This window comes from Schistocerca cancellata, chromosome 11 (assembly GCF_023864275.1).
Source record: "Schistocerca cancellata isolate TAMUIC-IGC-003103 chromosome 11, iqSchCanc2.1, whole genome shotgun sequence".
In the NCBI taxonomy this organism is placed as follows: domain Eukaryota; kingdom Metazoa; phylum Arthropoda; class Insecta; order Orthoptera; family Acrididae; genus Schistocerca; species Schistocerca cancellata.
Genome location: NC_064636.1, coordinates 28,281,160 through 28,305,813, shown reverse-complemented (window position 1 = coordinate 28,305,813; position 24,654 = coordinate 28,281,160). Strand labels below are relative to the sequence as shown.

General features: G+C 41.9%; 1 non-coding gene across 1 annotated transcript; it reads left to right on the top strand.

The window, feature by feature from the left end:
* The first annotated feature begins 24,157 nt into the window (after positions 1 to 24,157).
* Positions 24,158 to 24,232, top strand: Trnas-cga (transfer RNA serine (anticodon CGA)). Its single transcript has one exon. It is a non-coding gene; the product is annotated as a tRNA-Ser (tRNA).
* Positions 24,233 to 24,654: the final 422 nt, after the last annotated feature.

The window sequence follows — 24,654 nt, the reverse complement described above, 5'->3', positions numbered from 1 at the left end:
TTGTGAATAAAAAATAGTGAGAAGTATCTAAGTTTTACGAGAATTATTTAAAGTGACGTAGCATTGTATTTCCTTGGGTTCCACCGTCTTCGTGAAGTGAACCGATGCCGACTCAGGAAGATACACACGGTCAGCAAAGAGAAGAAAACCGATGGCGACTAATGAATTAATACTGTGGCAGAAAGACGAATTTTACGTCTAAGGTGAGAACTCTGAATAAATCAACAATGACGTAGAATTCAAAAATGTAGTTAATCGGAATGGTAAATTATATTACAGGCATATTTCACGCAGCACTGAATTTGTCCGCATTCAAGCCGGTCAATACAGTCCGTAAAAATTCTAAAGTTACAGTTCCATGACCGTAATTTTTCCTCTTTTCAAAAAATCAATAAAATTTAATTTTTTTTATTTATTTCGCCACACTGGCGACCGCTGACAGGGACAGTGCTGGTGGAACAAAGAGTAAGTACTTGATTGTTGTACTACAAATGTACTTGTACTAATTACTCCGTTACATGGCGCTCTTGGAAAATGACGAATAAGGTGAAACAATATTAACTGTATAAACGGACGGCACAATGACCAGAAGGAACAAGGACAAGGATTTACAAAACTAACGTAATCGTGAGTGACGCAGCTCACCCGGAATTAAGGTAGGAAAGTGCAAACGCATGCAGTGGCTGCACCTTGGCTTAGCTCCACTTAAAGCAGAACCTTTTCCTTTCCATATTAAAATCCTGGTAGTGTTTGTGGCAACACACAATTACACTTTGATAATTACTTTTTTATGTTCAACAATCGCAGAGTTAGAAGACGTAGTGCGCCATCTTGTAAAGTTCCGACGCGCAACAAATAACAATCGCTAGATATTTTTATTAATTCAACTGCGAGAGAATTTAAAGATTTAGATTAATAGTAAAGTACAGATAAAAAAAAATATCTCCACAATGGAATCGGATAATTTTAATTTGACTAATGATCACGGACGCGTCACCGATTCTGACAATAGTGACGTAAATGATGACGCAATTAGTTTTTCAGCACAACATAATGTAGAAGTAAATACAATTCAATTGCACTCCGCAGGGATTAACAATAACGAACCACTTGCAAATGAAACCTGGTACACAGTCGATGAAGCATCGATTACCAGATCAGATGAAAATATTTCGCGTGAAATCAGTGAACATAGCCCGGTTTCGATTCAATCAGACCGTGGTAGAGAAACAATGGCTACAAATAATGGCATAAATACAAACACACAAGCTTCGTCAGCTACGCTTGAGGCATTATATAGTCTGATGTCAAACGTGAGCGAGCAATTACCTGATTTAAAGATCAGTCGCAACACAACGACCACAAAACTGGCGAATCTAGAAATCAGCCACAACGTGACAAACACAAAATTGTCAAACATGGAAATTGGGTTCCAACAGCAGTTTTCAAGCGTAAACACGCAATTTTAAAATATGCACAAACATTTCGATCAACGATTAAATAAACTCACAAATGAAGTCGATCAAAAGATCAAAGACAAAGTCATCAAAACAGTCAATAGTGTATACAATGTATTCGCAAATGATTTAGAAAAGAAATTGTCAGATCTTACAAACAAACAGGAACAGGAACTGTCAGAAATCGTAGAAACACACAATCAAACACAAACGGTACAAAAAGAAATGCGTGAAAACGTACAGGCTATTCAATTAAATTTAAACAGAGTACGCATGTGAAGAAATACCTGACCAAGTTAATAAAGTTACCGAAGAAGTCGGTCTTTTGAAACAGGAGACTGGACGTATCAAGGCGGACATTATCAAAATAAATGAAACTTTAGAAACCGGTAATGTAAATGGATCAATAACTGACCCGGAAACAAAACTTTTTGAAAAATTAGGTAATGTGAAAGGGTACAGTACAGCCCGACATTGAAAATAGGTACAACATACTTCATTATTCTTGTCTGAATAACATATTTTTTCTAATAATAACTCAATTTCAATTAATACCGTGAAGCCAGATACCAGTGTGGGAAAGAATGACAATTTATTTATTTAATTGATCACATGTGCACTCCCACAAAAATAAATCCCTACTTCCAGTTTGGTGAGATCTGTGAAATGAATGAATGTATGGTCGTCTACTAACCGCAGATAGTGAATGTGAATATATGATCATCTTTGAGTCGATCCTTTGGCCACCTTTTGTGGGACCAAAGAGATGAAATTTACCGGAGCTTTGAGCGCCTGAAATGTGGCTGACCAATATGGTAGCATGGTCTTCCCCCACCTCGACAGAGGTGCGAGATGACCTGAAGAACGGCCATGTTTCAGCACTCTGCCGCTGGATCTTGTGCTGTTAAGACCTGTCTTAGTTGTGCTCCGTAAAGACAAAAGAGTGGAGACATGGTATGCATGTGGAATATTTAAGAGTAGTTTGAAATAATAATTTCTCTATTTCAGGAACTTTTGTGGGGAGAATTAAATGTGAGGCAGGTAATATTAATGGGACTGTAGTAATCTTCGGAAGTGACCAATGGTCACAATGAAACTACGTGTAGCAATAAGTTGAAATACTTCCGTGTGCTTAAGTTAAGCTGAATTACTAACTTGTGTACAATAAGTTGAAATATTTAAGAAATAGCGTGTGTACCATAAGTTGAAATATATAGGAAATGGCGTGTGCAGGACTTGAAATTAGAGACGAGTACTTCCACGTGGTGAGTACTGTGTGAGTCTCAAACTATGTAAGAGACAAAAAGATAAAGAGAAATACTCGTCCATGGTATCAGTTGAGGACTCGCATGTGTGATGAATACGTTCTTAATATTACTTTGCGTGATATGATCCCGTGTGACGGGAAATATTTAAGAAATAGCGTGTGTACCATAAGTTGAAATATATAAGAAATGGCGTGTGCAGGACTTGAAATTAGAGACGAGTACTTCCACGTGGTGAGTACTGTGTGAGTCTCAAACTGTGTAAGAGACAAAAAGATAAAGAGAAATACTCGTCCATGGTATGAGCTGAGGACTCGCGTGTGTGATGAATACGTTCTTAATATTACTTTGCGTGATATGATCCCGTGTGACGCTAGATTCAAACTCTGAGAGAGAAGCAAGGTGAGTCGGCCGTCTATCCAGCAAAGCCACTTGGCTTGCATTGCACAGGAAGACGTGCAAATATCTCCAGAGTTCATAGTAGGAAAGAAGAATTACGAAGTGGGGCTGTGTCGTGTGAAACTGGGATAAATATTAATTGAAGTGGGAAAGCTGAAAGTGATAATGTTGTGACTATTCCCTGTGTAGTATTTCATATTGTAGTGTGGTGTATGTCATGTAATTTGGGTATGTGTGGTTTGCATGGGAGAGTAGCGAGGTAGTTTCAAAAGATTAGTGGGTTATGCTTGTTCCTTCTGTACCACTCGATCTGGAGGAAAGTTTCGTGATGATGATTGTGAGAGTCGAAGTGTGAGAAATAATAAAAGATCCACCATCCTATCCAGAAAGTGCACTGTAGCATTAAATAATTACGAGACCATAAGGTAGAGAATCACCAATGTTAAGCCATGCCCACTGGGCGGAATTTCTCATGTGTTATTGTTGTAGGTTATAGAATTTGTGTGTTTAGGTTATAGAATTTATCGGAATAAATAAGATAGTGGAAAGAAAAAGATTGGTGGCCTTTTCCTTCGAATTGTATGTTGTCATGATATCCAGAATGTATAATGTGTGCGCCACTCATATTCAGTGCGATGGCCGCGTGCTGATAAAAGCCGTTAAATAATTTTTAAAAAAATGTGGTATTGCCAGTGCGTAGTGAACAGTCAGAGTTCTGTAAATCACTGATAGTCAGATGCGTGTTTCCGTTGCGTATTATTCATACAGGAGGATAATTTGTAGCTTATTTGAGAGTACGAGAGTTCATATTACTCGATAAATGAGAATGAATCCACTCGCTTGGCAGACCACTCATCTTGCAGGCCTGACTGCTTGATGCCACAGTATGAGCAAGGCATGTGGGTGCCTCTCAAATGAAATCAAAGTAGACGAGGGCAGAATACGTAAGGAAATTGCGGGTAGACTGAATGTTTCAAATCATTTGCCTACGTCAAGCAACAGGCAGCCTGACACTTATTCACCCGTGCCAGATTACGATGTCAATAACGCAGAACATCACGCGCCCAGTCCGGCGTATGTGCACGCACCGGCGCAGGCAAACAATGGCTATTCGCCAAACGCGGTGCTGCAGCAGGCAGTAGGCGTGTCGCCTTGCATCTCGACGATTCTACTCGATGAGAGCCTGTTGAAACATGGACAGTTTCCAGTTTTCTCCACAGAATCCAGAAAAACTCATCCAGTCGTATTCGTAAGAGAATTTAAAAATGTCTTACCAAGAAACTGGACTGAGGCACAGAAGATTAGATATGTAGTAGGCTTCACACAAGGCGACGCACTTTTGTGGGCCACAGACATGGCTGAACAGTGCGTCACCTATGAACAATTTGAACGGGCTTTATTGAAGAAATATTGGTCTGCTGGGGTCCAAGAAAGACTGCGACGTGAGGTATTCAACCCACAACCGTTCATCCTCAAAAACAGCGGGTTGAGAAAGTATTTGAATAAGACGCGCTATTGGAACAATCCAATACCGCACGTAGATATTCTCAAAATTCTGAAAAGCAGACTACCCGCGAACTTACGCGAAAAATTGGTAACCACACCGGAGAACGACCTTGAATACTTTCTTTCCGTGCTCGACTCAATTGATCTACTATACGAAGAAGAGCCGAGCACAAGTTGTAACGTTGTTGCTTTAATTTGTTCTGCAAGCGGTGCTGATAGTCAAGACCATAAAAGTGAGTTAAAAGCTGTGAGCCGTCTGGCGAAGTTAACTTTGCATTACTGAGCAACTGTTTCACCAGGTATCCAGTCTAGCTTACCAAATCCCCAACCAGACTAACATTTATTATAATCTTTTAATAGTCATACGACAACCGGTGATATGCATATAAAAAAGAGAATTTAAATAAAAAGAAATAAATCAGTTTATATTTGGAAATTTATTTTAACATTGATCATTGAAATTTCAGCATATTAAACTCGATTCATAACTTAGCTGGTGCCTTATTTAGGATTGTGAAAATGTGAGATTGTAATCTTACTGAACATATCAAATATGGAGCCAAGATTGGGAGACTGCATACAACACTGCATTCATAAAATAACACACGAAGAACGTTGAAACATATGCAAGAGGAAATTAATGACAACCAACCAATTCAATTTTCACCCAAAGAAGTTAAGTTCGTAGCACAATCCTGTCCGTCATGTAATTACCACATACTGGTATACTAAATTCATACTAACTCTCTGTGAAATCTTCCCGAAGAGAATAGCTGAGGGCTACTTTGATGATTACACCACATGCTTCACGTGGTCAACTTGGTTTAGCAAAGAGTGTAACTCCACAATAATTTTTATAATTAAAAGAAATTACATCGAAAAGCAATTTACAAAAGAAAAACCTCGGACTGGTTACTATCGTCCTACTATTAACCTGATGGGTCTAACCATTGTATGAGCACGTGGTACTGGTCTCACAAAGTACACCCCACGTGGGTTGAACATAAAGTAAAGTTGCTATATTGAAAAATATTGTCAAGACGAGACGTTATAATATCACGCACATTCGCATTTAAGATTGATGATCTTAGTTAGAGTTACTGATCAACACGTGGTTCCACTTTACTCACAAAGTAGTGACAAAGCAACTGCCGGAATATATTCTGAACTTCACACGAGAATTACACTGCGCTGCAATTTAAGATAACATAAGATATTTGAGAGCTAAACCTGAAATAAAGGTGATTAAATTTTCAGTTAGGCTGAACTTAAGAAATCCATTGTCCTACGGACTTAGCAGACACGCGCTTAGCCGGAGATCTTACCACTTCAGGCGCTCGCCACGGACAGACTGACCTGGTCCCTTCCTGAGGGTGGCTCACAAATACAAACGGAAGTGGCCAGAGGGGCAGCTTCCTATACCAACATGACAAGGGACGGACAGGACCATACTAAGGATAGAAACCTCTCTGGTTTTAGAAAGCGTAGCTACCTGTTCCGACGTTGGTCCTACTGTTCTCTATCAGACAAGCTTGTCTGCTACCATCGAGCATGCAACTAGAAATACATTTGGTCATTCATCCTTTCACACAGAAGGGAAGGGGGACGACAGTATCTTATCATATACAGTATATAAAAGAAAGCGGATGTAGGTTCCGTATGAGACTGTGTGACATGAATTACATATAAACTGTGTTTTAAAGTGTAGTAGTGTGACAGATCGTTCTTGTTTATGTGTAAAAGTAACACGTTCCACTACTCAGTCTCCTCCCAGATAGTCAGAAACGCCACAGTAAATTTAGAAGAGGAATTTATACCGTAAATGAAATTAACATGAAACGAATCCAGCAGAGCAGAGACCTTTCAAAGTATTCGGAATGAACATTCCGGAACCAATCAAAACAACGGTAACGGATATCATTTTAATGGCAGTGGACAAACACACAGTTGGCATCCGTATGCGACAAGGCCAAATAATGGAAACTGGAATTACGGAAATCGGAGGAATTCGGCGCCACAGAGACGTGAAGACCGAAGATATAATACAGATTACTGAACCGGTATGGAAATGATAGAATTCACGTGAACGACTGGTCAGGTCCGCGTTATGAAAGGCGGCACACAAATGAAAATGACAATAGTTACGGTAATAGGAATGACAGACCAAGGAGGAATAGCGACGGCCGGTCGCAAGAAAATGTTGTACACAGCGGTCCGCAAACTAATTGGCGACAGAATAACCACTCACAAGGGAACCTCCCCATCGCACCTCCCCCCCCCCCAGATTTAGTTATAAGTTGGCACAGTGGATAGGTCTTGAAAAACTGAACACAGATCAATCGAGAAAACAGGAAGAAGATGTGTGGAACAATAAAAAAATTAGTGAAATATACAAACTGAGTAGTCCATGTGCAAGATAGGCAACATCAAGGAACATCTGAGCTCAGAAGTGCAGTGGTCCCGTGGTTAGCGTGAGTAGCTGCGGAGCGAGAGGTCCTTGGTTCAAGTCTTCCCTCGCCTGAAAATTTCACTTTCTTTATTTTCGCAAAGTTATGATCTGTCCGTTCGTTCATTGACGTCTCTGTTCACTGTTAGTTAGTGTCTGTGTTTTGCGACCGCACCGCAAAACCGTGCGATTAGTAGACGAAAGGACGTGCCTCTCCAATGGGAACCGAAAACATTTGATCGCAAGGTCATAGGTCAACCGATTCCTCCGCGGGAAAACACGTCTGATATATTCTATACGACACTGGTGACGGCATGTGCGTCACATGACAGGAATATGTTGTCGACCCACCTAACTTGTACAGTTAGCGAATGGGTAAAAAGATTCTTCTACCTTGCCCGATTTAGGTTTTCTTGTTGTTGTTGTGGTCTTCAGTTCTGAGACTGGTTTGATGCAGCTCTCCATGCTACCCTATCCTGTGCAAGCTTCTTCATCTCCCAGTACCTACTGCAACCTACATAGTTCTGAATCTGCTTAGTGTATTCATCTCTTGGTCTCCCTCTACGATTTTTACCCTCCACGCTGCGCTCCACTGCTAAATTTGTGATCCCTTGATGCCTCAAAACATGTCCTACCAACCGATCCCTTCTTCTGATCAAGTTGTGCCACAAACTTCTCCCCAATCCTATGCAATACCTCCTCATTAGTTACGTGATCTACCCACCTTATCTTCAGCATTCTTCTGTAGCACCACATTTCGAAAGCTTCTATTCTCTTCTTGTCCAAACTAGTTATCGTCCATGTTTCACTTCCATACATGGCTACACTCCATACAAATACTTTCTTGTGGATGTGATAATCACTGCCAAAAAAGTGATGAAAACATAAGAGTTTGTCACATAAACTAAAAATAAAAAATTAAACTTTTCACTCGAGGGAAGACTTGAACCTAGGACCTCTAGTTCCGTAGCTGCTCTCGCTAACCACGGGACCACGGCGCTCCTTGACTCCCACTGTCCTTGATGTTACCTATCTTCGCATGGACTACCCAGTTTGTATATTTTGCTTATTTTTTTCATAGTTCCACACAACTTCTTCCTGTTTTCTCGATTGATCTGTGTTCAGTTTTTCAAAGCCTACCGACTGTGCCAACTTATAACCAAATCTGAAGGGGGTGCGATGGGGAGGTTCCCTTGCCAGTACACTTCGTAGAGGTAACTGACAGTAACGAAGCAACTCCGTTGTCTCCCCCGGTAAACAACAATCGTTCGCAATGAGCCCCCCCCCCCCCCCCCGGCCGACCGATTTGACAACAGGTGGCACAAACAAGCACACATTACATCTTAAACAATTATTTTTAAGATATGATCAGGATGCTACCGTAGAAGAAGATCTATGTGAAGAAGAGATGAAAGCACCGAACAAGGTAAGTGATCTTGTGCAGGCTGTAATAACAGCAAAGATTGGAACTATAATTACCAGCGTAATTTTAGATACAGGCGCATCTACGAATATTATTTCTAACAGTTTATTCAAAGAAGTTTCGAAAGCAATAAAAGTACCAGTGTTGCCAACGGAAAATCGTAAAATCTTGGCAGCTGTAGGTAACAAGTCGAAACGTATTAAGTGGCAGACGCAAATACCTGTTACCATTAGCGATGTCACGATAAACTGTACATTCTTAATCGTTGACAAGTTAATCGTCAATTGTATTTTAGGTATGCAAGTTTTCCGGCAGTATAAAGTAAACATCGGAACTAGTAACCAGCTGGGGGCATATGCCAGCTTAAAAAACGCATAGTTAAAAAAAAATGGTTCAAATGGCTCTGAACACTATAACGCTACCGCACGACCACGAGCTGCGGACGCATAGTTAACCACACCTAATGAAATGTGTTACTGTGAGTCTTTAACACTATAAAATAAACCATACGGTACGAGGGGTAAGATAGATACTGCCTACAGGAAAATTAAAGAGACCTTTGGAGAGAAGAGAACCACTTGTATGAATATCAAGACCTCAGATGGCAACCAAGTTCTAAGCAAAGAAGGGAAGGCAGAAAGGTGGAAGGAGTATATAGAGGGTCTATACAAGGGTGATGTACTTGAGGACAATATTATGGAAATGGAAGAGGATGTAGATGAAGACGAAATGGGAGATAAGATACTGCGTGAAGAGTTTGACAGAGCACTGAAAGACCTGAGTCGAAACAAGGCCCCGGGAGTAGACAACATTCCATGTGAACTACTGATGGCCTCGGGAGAGCCAGTCATGACAAAACTCTACCATCTGGTGAGCACGATGTATGAGACAGGCGAAATACCCTCAGACTTCAAGAAGAATATAATAATTCCAATCCCAAAGAAATCAGGTGTTGACAGATGTGCAAATTACCGAACTATCAGTTTAATAAGTCACAGCTGCAAAATACTAACGCGAATTCTTTACAGACGAATGGAAAAACTGGTAGAAGCCGACCTCGGGGAAGATCAGTTTGGATTCCGTAGAAATGTGGGAACACGTGAGGCAATACTGACCTTACGACTTATCTTAGAAGAAAGATTAAGAAAAGGCAAACCTACGTTTCTAGCATTTGTAGACTTAGAGAAAGCTTTTGACAATGTTAACTGGAATACTCTCTTCCAAATTCTGAAGGTGGTAGGGGTAAAACACAGGGAGCGAAAGGCTATTTACAGTTTGTACAGAAACCAGATGGCAATTATAAGAGTCGAGGGGCATGAAAGGGAAGCAGTGGTTGGGAAAGGAGTAAGACAGGGTTGTAGCCTCTCCCCGATGTTAATCAATCTGTATATTGAGCAAGCAGTAAAGGAAACAAAAGAAAAATTCGGAGTAGGTATTAAAATTCATGGAGAAGAAGTAAAAACTTTGAGGTTCGCCGATGACATTGTAATTCTGTCAGAGACAGCAAAGGACTTGGAAGAGCAGTTGAACGGAATGGACAGTGTCTTGAAAGGAGGATATAAGATGAACATCAACAAAAGCAAAACGAGGATAATGGAATGTAGTCGAATTAAGTTGGGTGATGCTGAGGGAATTAGATTAGGAAATGAGACACTTAAAGTAGTACAGGAGTTTTGCTATTTAGGGAGTAAAATAACCGATGATGGTCGAAGTAGAGAGGATATAAAATGTAGACTGGCAATGGCAAGGAAACCGTTTCTCAAGAAGAGGAATTTGTTAACATCGAGTATAGATTTAAGTGTCAGGAAGTCGTTTCTGAAAGTATTTGTATGGAGTGTAGCCAAGTATGGAAGTGAAACATGGACGATAACTAGTTTGGACAAGAAGAGAATAGAAGCTTTCTAAATGTGGTGCTACAGAAGAATGCTGAAGATAAGGTGGGTGGATCACGTAACTAATGAGGAGGTACTGAATAGAATTGGGGAGAATAGGAGTTTGTGGCACAACTTGACTAGAAGAAGGGATCGGTTGGTAGGACATGTTCTGAGGTATCAGGGGACCACAAATTTATCATTGGAGGGCAGCGTGGAGGGTAAAAATCGTAGAGGGAGACCAAGAGATGAATACACTAAGCAGATTCAGAAGGATGTAGGTTGCAGTAGATACTGGGAGATGAAGAAGCTTGCACAGGATAGAGTAGCATGGAGAGCTGCATCACACCAGTCTCAGGACTGAAGACCACAACAACAACAACGGTAGTTTTGTAGTCTAACTTAGTTATTTAAGAGAGAGGAACAAAGACAAATTAACGCGAAGACCAGAGTTTGTTCGCTTGAGACGAGCAACAAACCACGCCTCGAAGTTGCAATCCAACGCTCAGCTGACGAGCACGCGATAGCTGCATGGCAAGACGAGTTGTAGCCAGCGAGCCGGGGAGAAATCTTCCCCCTTACCTGTCCGATCAGCTGAGTGCATACAAAGAGCGAAGGCGCATGCGCGGTCGAGTCCAGGCGTCACGTGATGGTGGCTATCACGAATAATGTTCACCAACAATGCAGAGTTTTCCCAGCGCCTGCAGTGCAATCGTGGTACGTAAGCGCGCATGCACGGAACGTTTAAAAGTTTTGAGACCGTGCTCACTATGAGACAGAATGACGAAAGTCATTCAAAAACAAGAAAGAAAAGGGTACACAAGTCTTGTGAATAGTAGCTTAGAAAATTTAATTACATGCTGGTATTACGTAATAAAAGTGAACATACAAGTACATACTGGTCATGGACGGTATTGTAATATTATATTATATTGAGTAAAATCTTAGCTTGTACAGAAGGACAAAGAAAATAGCTCAATAGAAAAAAAATAAAAAATGCAGATATATAACCGGAAGAAAGGCTATATACACGAGAACAACACACAATTACATATAGGGAAAAAGCAGCAAAGAGGAAAGAAAAGAGATAACGCATACATTTACATTACACAGTAGCTAGCGATTTTCAGAATGAACAACAAGGTAAACGGGTGAATTTTTGTGACTAAGGAAAAGAATGACACAAGCTTTAAAATAGGAAAATAATAAACAGATCTATGCAACGTGAGTAACGAACTGAATCGCACTCAAAGCAAATACCTAGGGTTTATAGAGAGAGAGACACATTAACGTTAGGAAACACCTAAAGCACTCAGCAAACAACTTTGTAGAATATATAAGCTATACACGAGGGTACATGTACGGAAGCTAAAGTGTAAAGGAGGAAAATATGGAATGATTGCGCATTAATGGACCGTAAGGCAGTTATGTATGTAAGAAGAAATATTTAGTTGTAAGTATTATTAGTATAAGGGACGATGCTCAGCACACCCTGAATTATTTTGGAATATTGAGGGAATGGTGCAGGGTACCGAAAAAGGGCCCCACCAGCAAAGTGTATATTATAGTGGTAGATATTTTTTGTGTATAAACGTATGTATGAATGTGTGAAAGGCGAAAGAAGCTCTGTACATGTACGGAACCTAAACAACATAGAAGTGTATAAGGAAAATTAAACTCTAAGAGAACCTCGTATAAACAGGTATACCTAACGTCAAGAAACAAGTTAATTAAAACCGTAAGACTCTACGAGTTTACGAGAAAATACGAAAAACCTGGTACAAAGTGCAACATTAGCGATGCTTCACTCATGTATGCAGAAGGAAGGTATGAGTTACTTCACACACTTGAAACATGAAATGATAAATCATCTCAAGATTATATCTGTCATACATATCATGATTTACAGTCACAAAGAATGAAAATGATATCGCCGCTATACGAGAAACAGGTAAGAAGCGTGATCGACGACCTGTAAGCAAAGGAATCGTCTATAAAATAAACTATAAAAAAAAAAGTCATACAGAATTTTATGCTGCACTGAAGCTATGAAAGTCGCATTATTCGTGTACATAGATTTTCATGACAACCGATGCATTAAAATGTCTGTATTTTTTCTCCCATGATAACACAAGACGCCTATAAGCGCACTTTAATTGAAGATGATACACGCACACAAGGGCGTGCCGCTATTATGAAACACTGTACATAGTAATAGTAGCTACACCCTGAACTTCAAGATTTTATGTTCATATGTCCATGTTAATGTAGGAAATTTTGTTAGAGGTAATGATTTACAAGCACACCAGAACGTGCTCAAGCACAAAACACTGTACATATTAGGTTTATGCAACATATAAATTATTATTTCGTGCATTTTCAGATTTTATAGGTATAAACCGTAGCATACACGTAGTCGTTGCCATTACCCTAAGTAGAAGGTAGAAAATTCCCTTCCCAAGCTGCAGTGGAGCGGCTACAGGTGTGTTCTCTGCACGCTGAGGCATGTCGTTGCGTATGAAGAATACGTAACGAAGGTAAACCTTAACTTACACTCGAGTTCAAGTAGGAAAACGAAGGACTTGTTCCTTCTAACAGATTAATGGAAAAAGGTGTGTGTGTCAGTAAAATCCAAGACGAAGAAGCCACTATGAGTGGTCAAAAATTTTTTTTCAATTTTCGTCGATAGTTTTTTCCTGTAATTAATGTAACCAATGTATTGTATGTGTTATATGTTATTCCATTGTATGTGATGTATTTTGTATTTCATGCCAAGTCCCGTGACTTACAAATTTGTGAATACTTATGTACATTGACCAGAAGTATTGAGGGAAATGAATCTCGGTACAATAGGTAAAAGCGGTTAATGCGAAGAAAAAAGTGTAGTGAAAAGAAAGTTTCGATCGCAATACTCGCGGTTAAAGTGGTGTGTGTAGAAATTAAAATTGTGCAAAGTAGTGCTACGTTGCAAGTGTCAGCGAGCCTAAACAAGTGACATCGAAAATTGAAGCTTGTATCGTCAAACGACTCATGGCGTCTGTAACGGAAGATATTAAAGGCTGTACTGTACCGAAGTATGCGATACCCTCCAAATTCAACCAGTTTAACGAGTATTTATGATTATAGAAAAGTTATTGTGTATGTTAACAATGATTGCATAACATGTCTCCATAAACAGTCAACCCATTAAATTATACTGAATAACTGACCCACACAAAAGTTCATATCACTTGATGACTGATACAGCAAATGTCATCACGTAAAAACACTAAGTTCATCTTAAATAATTAATATGAAGTACGAAAAATAGTGGCCAACTTTGGTATTTTGGATCTCCTTAAATAAAAATGACCCAGTGAAACCTATTTGTTCACTAGGAGCGGTTTCACTCAGTATTCACGAAATCAATCCTATTTTAGACGAAAACCAATGTAATTCTTAATAATTCATGTTATTTACTTATTCATGCAAATTAGAGAAGTCAATTGACAAACTTCTAAAAACGGCCTTTTTGTAACAAAGAATTATTCTGTCAAGTCAACAAATCTGTCTGTCATTTTAATAACATGTTAAATTATGTCACTCGATGCAAATTAATAACTTTTCTGCACAAATTATGATAACAGATGTACATGTGACTTGTAAACTATATCTCTTTTTAGTAGTTCTTTGACAATATACAAGCAGCAAGAACGGTCGGGGGGCAGTCGGAATGTCACTTTGGTAAAGTGTGTTTGTGTGTTATTGTTTGAGGTCGATAAACAATGCAAAGAACATGTAACGGAAGTACTACTTTGTGTTGAGTCATGGTCTTTGGTGGACAGTGGAATTAAGATGGCCACCAGAGTAATAAATATTTGAAGTTTACATATTTGTTGGTTTCGCTCGTTCTTTATCATCAAAAGCACATAACAAAACACGGGACCTCATGTTTTTAACCCTAGACAACCAGATGTAGAGCCAGCATCAGCATCGAGAGACAGCAGCGATCCAGCAAGTAGCAGCGATTACCACAACACAAGGCATTGTAATGGCGCCAACCTAACATCAAGTGCTAACAAGCTCCGTAAATGGGAGTGAAATAGTGCGATTACAGCAATTAGCAATATCTACGACCAGGCGACCATTACACGTCACAATAGGAAAGGACAATGCCAAACAAGTTTGACATGGTACGCTGCTTACCTGGAGCTGCATCGACGGGGTCGTCCTCCGCCTCGCACATAGTGTGGTATGTTCTTCGGGGCACATATTTCAATGTACCTCGTCGTATCCAGTCTAAGTACTGGAAGGAACTACAAAAAGCACACGCATACTGAGGTTCGGAAGTCTTGACGGTACCCGCACGTCGGTGTATTTCAGTGCACTGGCGCGCGCATTCAACCAACGTCGCTCGCTAACGGACGACCAAACAATCAGGCGCGCGTATCACCCGCCCATATTCAACACTGCGGCTAGCGAACAAAGCTCGTCGCCCCAGAATAAATACAGAAGGCAATACAAGGACTTAATTTTCACCTCTGACGAGGAAGGAAACATTTGTAAATAACGTTGTATTCATTGTATATTTTATTGTACAATCTTTACCACATGATGTCGTTTTCTCAGTATTAACCAAAACTTTGTATATTAGGATTAAGGTTTGTAAATATTAGCATAAGTATACCAAAAAACTGACACACACTTAGTAATACCAGAGAATTCACAGTGCCATGAAAATGAGACAATAAAAATGAAGTTTGTAAATAAAAGACCCTCAAACCTATCAATTGCAAGGTCGACTACTGTATCCTGTCAACCAAATAAAATTTTCTAGTGACAGTATACAGTAGGGGGGCAGTTGTAATGACACATTCCGACGCAGAGACATAAAATACCTTAAAGGCTGCGCCCAAGATTAAATTGAGAGGCATGTAGATTATAATCTTTGTAATGTTCACATTGGATTCTCTTTTGTTTCATACTCCAAGGAGATAAGGGACACTTTCGATTGTTGCCTTGTGGAGGATGGACGTAATTTTTGGAGTGTGCGGAAAGGCAGCCATATAGTTAGTAATTATGGTTTGTGCGACGAGCACAGCAAGTCTCATTGTGTTGTGAATAAAAAATAGTGAGAAGTATCTAAGTTTTACGAGAATTATTTAAAGTGACGTAGCATTGTATTTCCTTGGGTTCTACCATCTTCGGGAAGTGAACCGATGCAGACTCAGGAAGATACACACGGTCAACAAAGAGAAGAACACCGATGGCGAATAATGAATTAATACTGTGGCAGAAAGACGAATTTTACGTCTAAGGTGAGAACTCTGAATAAATCAACAATGACGTACAATTCAAAAATGTAATTAATCGGAATGGTAAATTATATTACAGGCATATTACACGCAGCACTGAATTTGTCCGCATTCAAGTAGGTCAATACAGTCCGTATAAAAAGCCCTTCAAAAATTCTAAAGTTACAGTTCCATGTCCGTAATTTTTCCTCTTCTCAAAAAATCAATAAAATTTAATATTTTCATTTATTTCGCCACAAGCGGAGTTATTGAAAGCAGTTATCCGAAATTCCTTCACCAGAGAAGACGAATGGAATGTTTCAAAATTTGAAACACGAACAGCTGCTAGCGTGAGTTTCTTAGAAGTAGATACCTTAGCGGTTGCGAAGCAATTCAAATCGCTTGATACGAGCAAGTCTTCAGGTCCAGATTGTATACCGATTAGGTTCCTTTCAGATTACGCTGATACAATAGCTCCCTACTTAGCAATCATATACAACCGCTCGCTCACCGATAGATCTGTACCTACAGATTGGAAAATTGCGCAGGTCGCACCAGTGTTTAAGAAGGGTAGTAGGAGTAATCCATCGAACTACACACCTATATCATTGACGTCGGTTTCCAGTAGGGTTTTGGAGCATATACTGTCTTCAAACATTATGAATCACCTCGAAGGGAACGATCTATTGATACGTAATCAGCACGGTTTCAGAAAACATCGTTCTTGTGCAACGCAGCTAGCTCTTTATTCGCACGAAGTAATCGCCGTTATCGACAAGGGATCTCAAGCTGATTACGTATTTCTAGATTTCCGGAAAGCTTTTGACACCGTTCCTCACAAGGGACTTCTAATCAAGCTGCGGGCCTATGGGGTATCGTCTCAGTTTTGCGACTGGATTCGTGATTTCCTGTCAGGAAGGTCGCAGTTCGTAGTAATAGACGACAAATCATCGAGCAAAACTGAAGTGATATCAGGTGTTCCCCAGGGAAGCGTCCTGGGACCTCTGCTGTTCCTGATCTATATAAATGACCTGGGTGACAATCTGAGCAGTTCTCTTAGGCTGTTCGCAGATGATGCTGTAATTTACCGTCTAGTAAGGTCATCCAAAGACCAGTATCAGTTGCAAAGCGATTTAGAAAAGATTGCTGTATGGTGTGGCAGGTGGCAGTTGACGCTAAATAACGAAAAGTGTGAGGTGATCCACACGAGTTCCAAAAGAAATCCGTTGGAATTCGATTACTCGATAAATAGTACAATTCTCGAGGCTGTCAATTCAACTAAGTACCTGGGTGTTAAAATTACGAACAACTTCAGTTGGAAACACCACATAGATAATATTGTGGGGAAGGCGAGCCAAAGGTTGCGTTTCATTGGCAGGACACTTGGAAGATGCAACAAGTCCACTAAAGAGACAGCTTACACTACACTCGTTCGTCCTCTGTTAGAATATTGCTGCGCGGTGTGGGATCCTTACCAGGTGGGATTGACGGAGGACATCGAAAGGATGCAAAAAAGGGCAGCTCGTTTTGTATTATCACGTAATGGGGGAGAGAGTGTGGCAGATATGATACGCGAGTTGGGATGGAAGTCATTAAAGCAAAGACGTTTTTCGTCGCGGCGAGATCTATTTACGAAATTTCAGTCACCAACTTTCTCTTCCGAATGCGAAAATATTTTGTTGAGCCCATCCTACATAGGTAGGAATGATGATCAAAATAAAATAAGAGAAATCAGAGCTCGAACAAAAAGGTTTAGGTGTTCGTTTTTCCCGCGCGCTGTTCGGGAGTGGAATGGTAGAGAGATAGTATGATTGTGGTTCGACGAACCACTTAAATGTGAACTGCGGAGTAATCATGTAGATATAAATGTTGACACAGCCCGACGAAAAATGTCAAGGACCCAGCAGGGGAGAACTTAACGCAATGAAGCTTCACCCTTCAGACGGTGTCAGATGTTATTTCAGCGACTACCGGATCGGGTGAAATTTAGAAATATTTTGGCGATATGGGCCCAACACCCCTCTGGGCTGGGTGCATGCACTGATTCGTCTGGGGAAAGTTGTAAGCCACTGCGTCTTCTCCCGAGGCACATTACTATTGCAGCTGGTTCTTCATATACTGGATACCGGCAGTGGGATGAAGTTGACATGCTACCTGGTCCCACACACGCTCTAGTAGGAATAGATCTGGGGATTGAGATGAACATAGGAGTATTTCAGTATCATGTAGACAGTTCATAGACACCCGTGCCACTTCTCAAAGACCACTGTCCTCATGAAAAATGAGAGATGACACATGTATACCATTGTGCCATCACAGTTCCCTCAATCACTACCAGCTGTGCAATGAAGTCATACCCGATGACTTCCCACACCACTGTTGTTGTTGTGGTCTTCAGTCCAGAGACTGATTCAAATGGCTCTGAGCACTATGCGACTTAACTTCTGAGGTCAGCAGTCGCCTAGACTTAGAACTAATTAAGCCTAACTAACCTAAGGACATCACACACATCCATGCCCCAGGCAGGATTCGAACCTCCGACCGTAGCAGTCCCAGAGATTGGTTTTATGCAGCTCTCCATGCTACTCTATCCTATCCGTATCCCAGTACCTACTGCAGCCTACATCCTTCTGAATCTGCTTAGTGTATTCATCTCTTGGTCTCCCTCTACGATTTTTACCCTCCACGCTGCCCTCCAGTACTAAGATGGTGATCCCTTGATGCCTCACAACATGTCCTACCAACCGATCCCTTCTTCTAGTCAAGTTGTGCCACAAACTCCTCTTCTCCCCAATTCTCTTCAATACCTCCTCTTTAGTTATGTGATCTACCCATCTAATCTTCAGCATTCTTCTCTAGCAACACATTTCGAAAGCTTCTATCCTCTTCTTGTCTAAACTATTTATCGTCCATGTTTCACTTCCATACATGGCTACACTCCATACAAATACTTTCAGAAACTAGTTCCTGACAATTAAATCTATACTCGATGTTAACAAATTTCACTTCTTCAGAAACGCTTTCCTTGCCATTGCCAGTCTACATTTTATATACTCTCTACTTCGACCATCATCAGCTATTTTGCTCGCCAAATAGCGAAACTCCTTTACTGCTTTAAGCCTCTCATTTCCTTCCCTAATTCCCACAGCAACACCCGATTTAATTCGACTATATTCCATTATCCTCGTTTTGCTTTTGTTGATGTTCATCTTATATCCTTCTTCAAGACACTGTCCATTCCGTTCGGCTGCTCTTCCAGGTCCTGTGCTGTCTCTGACAGAATTACAATGTCATCGGCGAACCTCAAACAGCTGAGCAAAACTCAACGTACTCAAACAGTTTTCTGTTTACTTATATTCTGATCATCACTAAACTGACACACAATATTTTTAGCGCAACGCAATCTGACTTTCAATAATGCCTACAAAAGAATGGCCCTGACTAACAATAACCTATATCTTTCATGAATCACTTACCTCACAAAAATCTTCGTTACTCGAACTACTGCAATACAGCGAGCGCCAATATATATATATATCAGTTCATGACATCCTGTCTTACATATTTACTCTCTCTGATGGACACACGTCCAGATCATCTGCTCTCAGAACTCCACCATCTCTCTCCTACATCCACCACTGCTGGCTGCTCACCTCCATCTGCGCAACGCTATGCGCTGTTCACGTCCAACTGCCAACACAACAATGCAAATTCCAACAATGTATACCAGCCACAGACTGCACACAGCACAGTCAGTGATTTTCATATAGAGCGCTACGTGGCGTTACCAACATAAAGAACTAAACAGCCTACTTACAGTGTATGAAGTTACACTGACCTACAACCGTGCGTTCTGGGTGTGTCTTTTATTTTTATTTTTTTACAATAAAATGTTTTTACAGCAAAACTGATGTGGTATTGCCTGTTCTCAGTTACGAGGGTAATCCCAAAAGTAAGGTCTCCTATTTTTTTATAAGTACAGAACTCTGTCTGTGTGGCAGTTGGCCACACTGTTATGAAGAGTGCTTCACGCGCCGTGTGTAAACACGCGCACGCCGCGCTGAGGCGCTGTCTTGGCTTGGCAGCAGTTGAGAATGGAGCTCCCGTTGGATGTTACTGCCAAGTGAGAAGTGCCCACAGTTATTCGGTTTTTGAACGCAGAGAGCACTGCGCCGATTGAAATCCATCGGCAATTGACGGAAGTCAATAGTGTCGGAAATTCCTTGCGGCTTTTCGCGGATGATGCTGTAGTATACAGAGAAGTTGCAGCATTAGAAAATTGTAGCGAAATGCAGCAAGATCTGCAGCGGATAGGCACTTGGTGCATGGAGTGGCAACTGACCCTTAACATAGACAAATGTAATGTATTGCGAATATGTGGTGTGCGTATTGTAAGACCTTCGGTACACACACCATCAGATTATTTGACTTGTCGCTCTAACGAAGTAGGCGAGTGTCATCAATACGTCTCATGGTCTTATCGTGGCCTGTTTATCTTCTGCCGTTAGGTCAGACGATAGAAATGCCACTTGCACGCTTAGAATAGCAGATTGACAGTGAGCAACTTTAAACAGAACTTGATTAATTTTCACACACATTTATTAAAATAATAAGAAGCATAAACATTACGTAGCTTGATTCTGGATGCTATTTACAATTGACAATCTGAAGTCCCTTTGATCTTGGTACGTTAATCTTACTCTCACATATCTCTCATACTTGACAAATTGTCTATACATTTCTCTTCATGGCTATGAACAGGAATATGGTAATCTTATTAGGCGCAGACTGAAACTTGACTATAGACTGGTGCAGACAAATGCAGACTGACTAATCGGAGGTCTGTACACTCGTTATAATACCTCGGTCGTTCTGGTATCACTGCGCGAGTGTGATCCGCGAAGAGAAGGTTCTACGTTAGCAGTAATCTCATTGGCTGCGTTACATATTAACACGCGGATCGGCGGGAGGAGAATTTGGTCCGTCTCTAAGGCAGCGCCATCTCTTAGTGCGGAGACGGACGAGCGCTGCGCCTGTGCTGTTGTGCTTAGCGTGGCGCGCTCTAGTGGGAAAGTTGTGTACGCGCTGACTAGGCGGAACTATGTACACAACAGAATACATAGAAAGAAGGATCCTTTATTGTGTGATTATATGATAGCAGAACAAACACTGATAACAGTTACATCTGTAAAATATCTGGGAGTATGCGTACGGAACGATTTGAAGTGGAATGATCATATAAAATTTATTGTTGGTAAGGCGGGCGCCAGGTTGAGATTCATTGGGAGAGTCCTTAGAAAATGTAGTACATCAACAGAGGAGGTAGCTTACAAAACACTCGTTCGACCTATACTTGAATATTGCTCATCAGTGTGTGACCCGTACCAGGTCGGTTTGACAGAGGTGATAGAGAAGATCCAAAGAAGAGCGGCGCGTTTCGTCACAGGGTTATTTGGTAAGCGTAACAGCGTTACGGAGGTGTTTAGCAAACTCGAGTGGCAGACTCTGCAAGAGAGGCGCTCTGCATCGCGGTGTAGCTTGCTCGCCAGGTTTCGAGAGGGTACGTTTCTGGATGAGGTATCGAATATATTGCTTCCCCCTACTTATACCTCCCGAGGAGATCAGGAATGTAAAACTAGAGAGATTCGAGCGCGCACGGAGGCTTTCCGGCAGTCGTTCTTCCCGCGAACCATACGCGACTGCAACAGGAAAGGGAGGTAATAACAGTGGCACGTAAAGTGCCCTCCGCCACACACCATTGGGTGGCTTGCCGAGTATAAATGTAGATGTAGATGTAGAAGTGTATCGTGAGTTGTGCACGCCTGTCAAAAATGTTCGTCAGTGGTGTAGAGAGTTTGCAGCCGGTCGGAGCGAAATTCACGACGAACAAAGGAGCGGGAGAGAGTCAATTTCTGACGAGACAGTGTTGGAGGTTGAGCAAAGCGTGCGTGAAGACCGGCGGATCACCCTGTATGATCTCTGCACGTCGGTTCCTGAGGTTTCCCGAAGCACCGCTCACAGAATTTTAACGGAAACATTGAACTACCGGAAGGTGTGCGCAAGATGGGTGCGACGTATGCTGAGTGAGGACCACATGCGGCAACGAGTTGACGCTTCCCGCGCATTTCTCCACCGCCTTGCAGCCCAACACCTCAACTTTCTGAACTCAGTTGTCACATGTGACTGAAGCTTGGCATACCACTTTACACCTGAGACCGAGCAACAATCACGCCATTGGCGGCATCCTTCTACGCCAAAGTCGCGGAAATTCAAACAAACACAGTCTGCCGGCAAAGTCATGTCAACCGCTTTTTCGGGATCGGAATGGGGTATTGTTGGTCGACTTTATGGCCACTGGGAGCACAATTAGCGCTGACACGTACTGTGAGACTCTGAAAAGACACAAACGGGCAATTCAGAACCGGACAAGAGGAATGTTGAGCAAGGGAGTACACATTCTTCATGACGACGCTCACTCACATATCGCTCGGCTAACCGTTGCTCTCCTGCAACAGTTTCAGTGGAACATAATCACCCCCCCCCCCACTCATCCTATAGTCCTGACTTGGCGCCCAGTGACTATCACGTGTTCCCTCAGTTAAAAGAACATTTGGCCTGCCGGCCACAGTGGCCGAGCGGTTCTAGGCGCTTCAGTCCGGAACTGCGCGACTGCTATGGTCGCAAGTTCGAATCCTGCCTCGGGCATGGATGTGTGTGATGTCCTTACGTTAGTTAGGTTTAAGTAGTTCTAATTTCTAGGGGACTGATGACCTCAGATGTTAAGTCCCGTAGTGCTCAGAGCCATTTGAACCATTTTTGAACATTTGGCCAGAAAGTGATTCAGCTCCGACGACGAGGTGAAAGAAGGGGTTCATAACTTTCTGAAGAGCATGACGGCGAGCTGGTATGACATGGGCATACAAAAACTGCCACTGCGTCTACAAAAATGCATCGACAGAAACGGTGATTATGTCGAAAAATAGCTCAATGTTCAAGCTGTAAACTGATGTAAACCATTGTGGAAATAAACAGGTCTATATACTCATAAAAAAAGAAGACCTTACTTTTGGGATTACCCTCGTAACATGGCAGATGGTGCTGGAAGTGGCGACCGTTGGCGTCAAATGGTTAAAATAGCTCTGAGCACTGTGGGACTTAAGTTCTGAGGTCATCAGTCCCCTAGAACTTAGAACTACTTAAACCTAACTAACCTAAGGACATCACACACACCCATGCCCGAGGCAGGATTCGAACCTGTGACAGTACCGGTAGCGCAGTTCCAGACTGTAGCGCCTAGAACCGCTCGGTCAACACGGCCGGCCGCTGACGTCGAATCAGCGGTGTTCTTGATTTGTCAGACTGTGATACGAGGCTAGATGAAAGAGAAACAGGAATTAAAATAGCTGGAATAAATGTAAACAACCTCAGGTACGCGGATGATACGATCCTGTTGGCAGAAAGTGAAGAAGAATTGAGAACACTCTTGCTGAAGGTGAAAGTCGGAAGTAAAAAGGCCGGTCTTAGGCTGAATGTGAAGAAAACGAAAATTATGGCAACTACACCTAACAATTCGTGGGATATGGCAGGAGAAACCATCGAGATAGTGACCACATTCAGTGATCGGTTCCCAGATCTCTGCTAATGGCGACTGCAGCCACGAAATCCTGATACGCCTGTTGTTCCGTAGACAGGCGATGTCGAACCTTGACAAGGTTATAAGGTCCAGAGATATAACACTAGCATCAAAGATCCGTATTGTGAGGGCTATGGTCTTTCCAGTTGTGATGTGTGGATGTGAGACCTGGACCATTAGAAAGGCTGAACGACGGAGAATTGACTCCTTCGAATTGTGGCGTTGGAGGAAACTGCTTAGAGTTGCATGGACTGCAAAGAGAACAATATTGGAGCAAATAAAACCACATTTCTCCCTGGAAGGTCTAATGTTGAAACAAAACCTGACCTGAAACTTCCTGGCAGATTAAAACTATGTGCCGGACCGAGACTCGAACTCGGGACCTTTGCCTTTAGCAGGCAAGTGCTCTACCAACTGAGCTACCCAAGCACGACTCATGCCCCGTCTTCACAGCTTTAATTCTAACGGTACCTCGTCTCCTACCTTCCAAACTTTACAGAAGCTCTCCTGCGAACCTTGCAGAACTAGCACTCCTGAAAGAAAGGATATAGCCGAGACATGGCTTAGCCACAGCCTGGAGGATCTTTCCAGAATGAGATTTTCACTCTGCAGCGGAGTGTGCGCTGATATGAAACTTCTTGGCAGATTAAAACTGTGTGCCGGACCGAGACTCGAACTAGGGACCTTTGCCTTTCGCGGGCAAGTGCTCTACCGTCTGAGCTTGGGTAGCTTCCCCCCACGCTGTGGCTAAGCCATGTCTCCGCAATATCCTTTCTTTCAGGAGTGCTAGTTCTGCAAGGTTCGCAGGAGAGCTTCTGCAAAGTTTGGAAGCTAGGAGACGAGATACTGGCAGAAGTAAAGCTGTGAGGACGGGGCGTGAGTCTTGCTTGGGTAGCTCAGTTGGTAGAGCACTTGCCCGCGAAAGGCAAAGGTCCCGAGTTCGAGTCTCGGTCCGGCATACAGTTTTAATCTGCCAAGAAGTTTCATATCAGCGCACACTCCGCTGCAGAGTGGAAATCTCAGAAGCTGACCTATTTTGGACACACAATGCGAAGGCATGCCTCGCTGGAAAAAAAAAAAAAAAAAAAAAAAAAAAAAAAAAAAAAAAAAAACATTAATGCTGGGGAAGATTGAAGGAACTAGGACGTGAGAGGATGAGAAGGATCGATGGCATCACAGAAGCAATGTGTTCCAACCTGGAAGGTCTGCGGGAGAAAGTGTAAGACAGGAAAAAGTGGCGTGATTTCGTTCATGGGGTCACGAAGAGTCGAGTCGAACCGACAAAACGAATGGAGAGAGAGAGAGAGAGAGAGATAAGAGTGTGGCATTTCTGCCTGAGGGATAGCAGCAACATCGTTTTCAGTGTTCTGCTTCGCCTCTT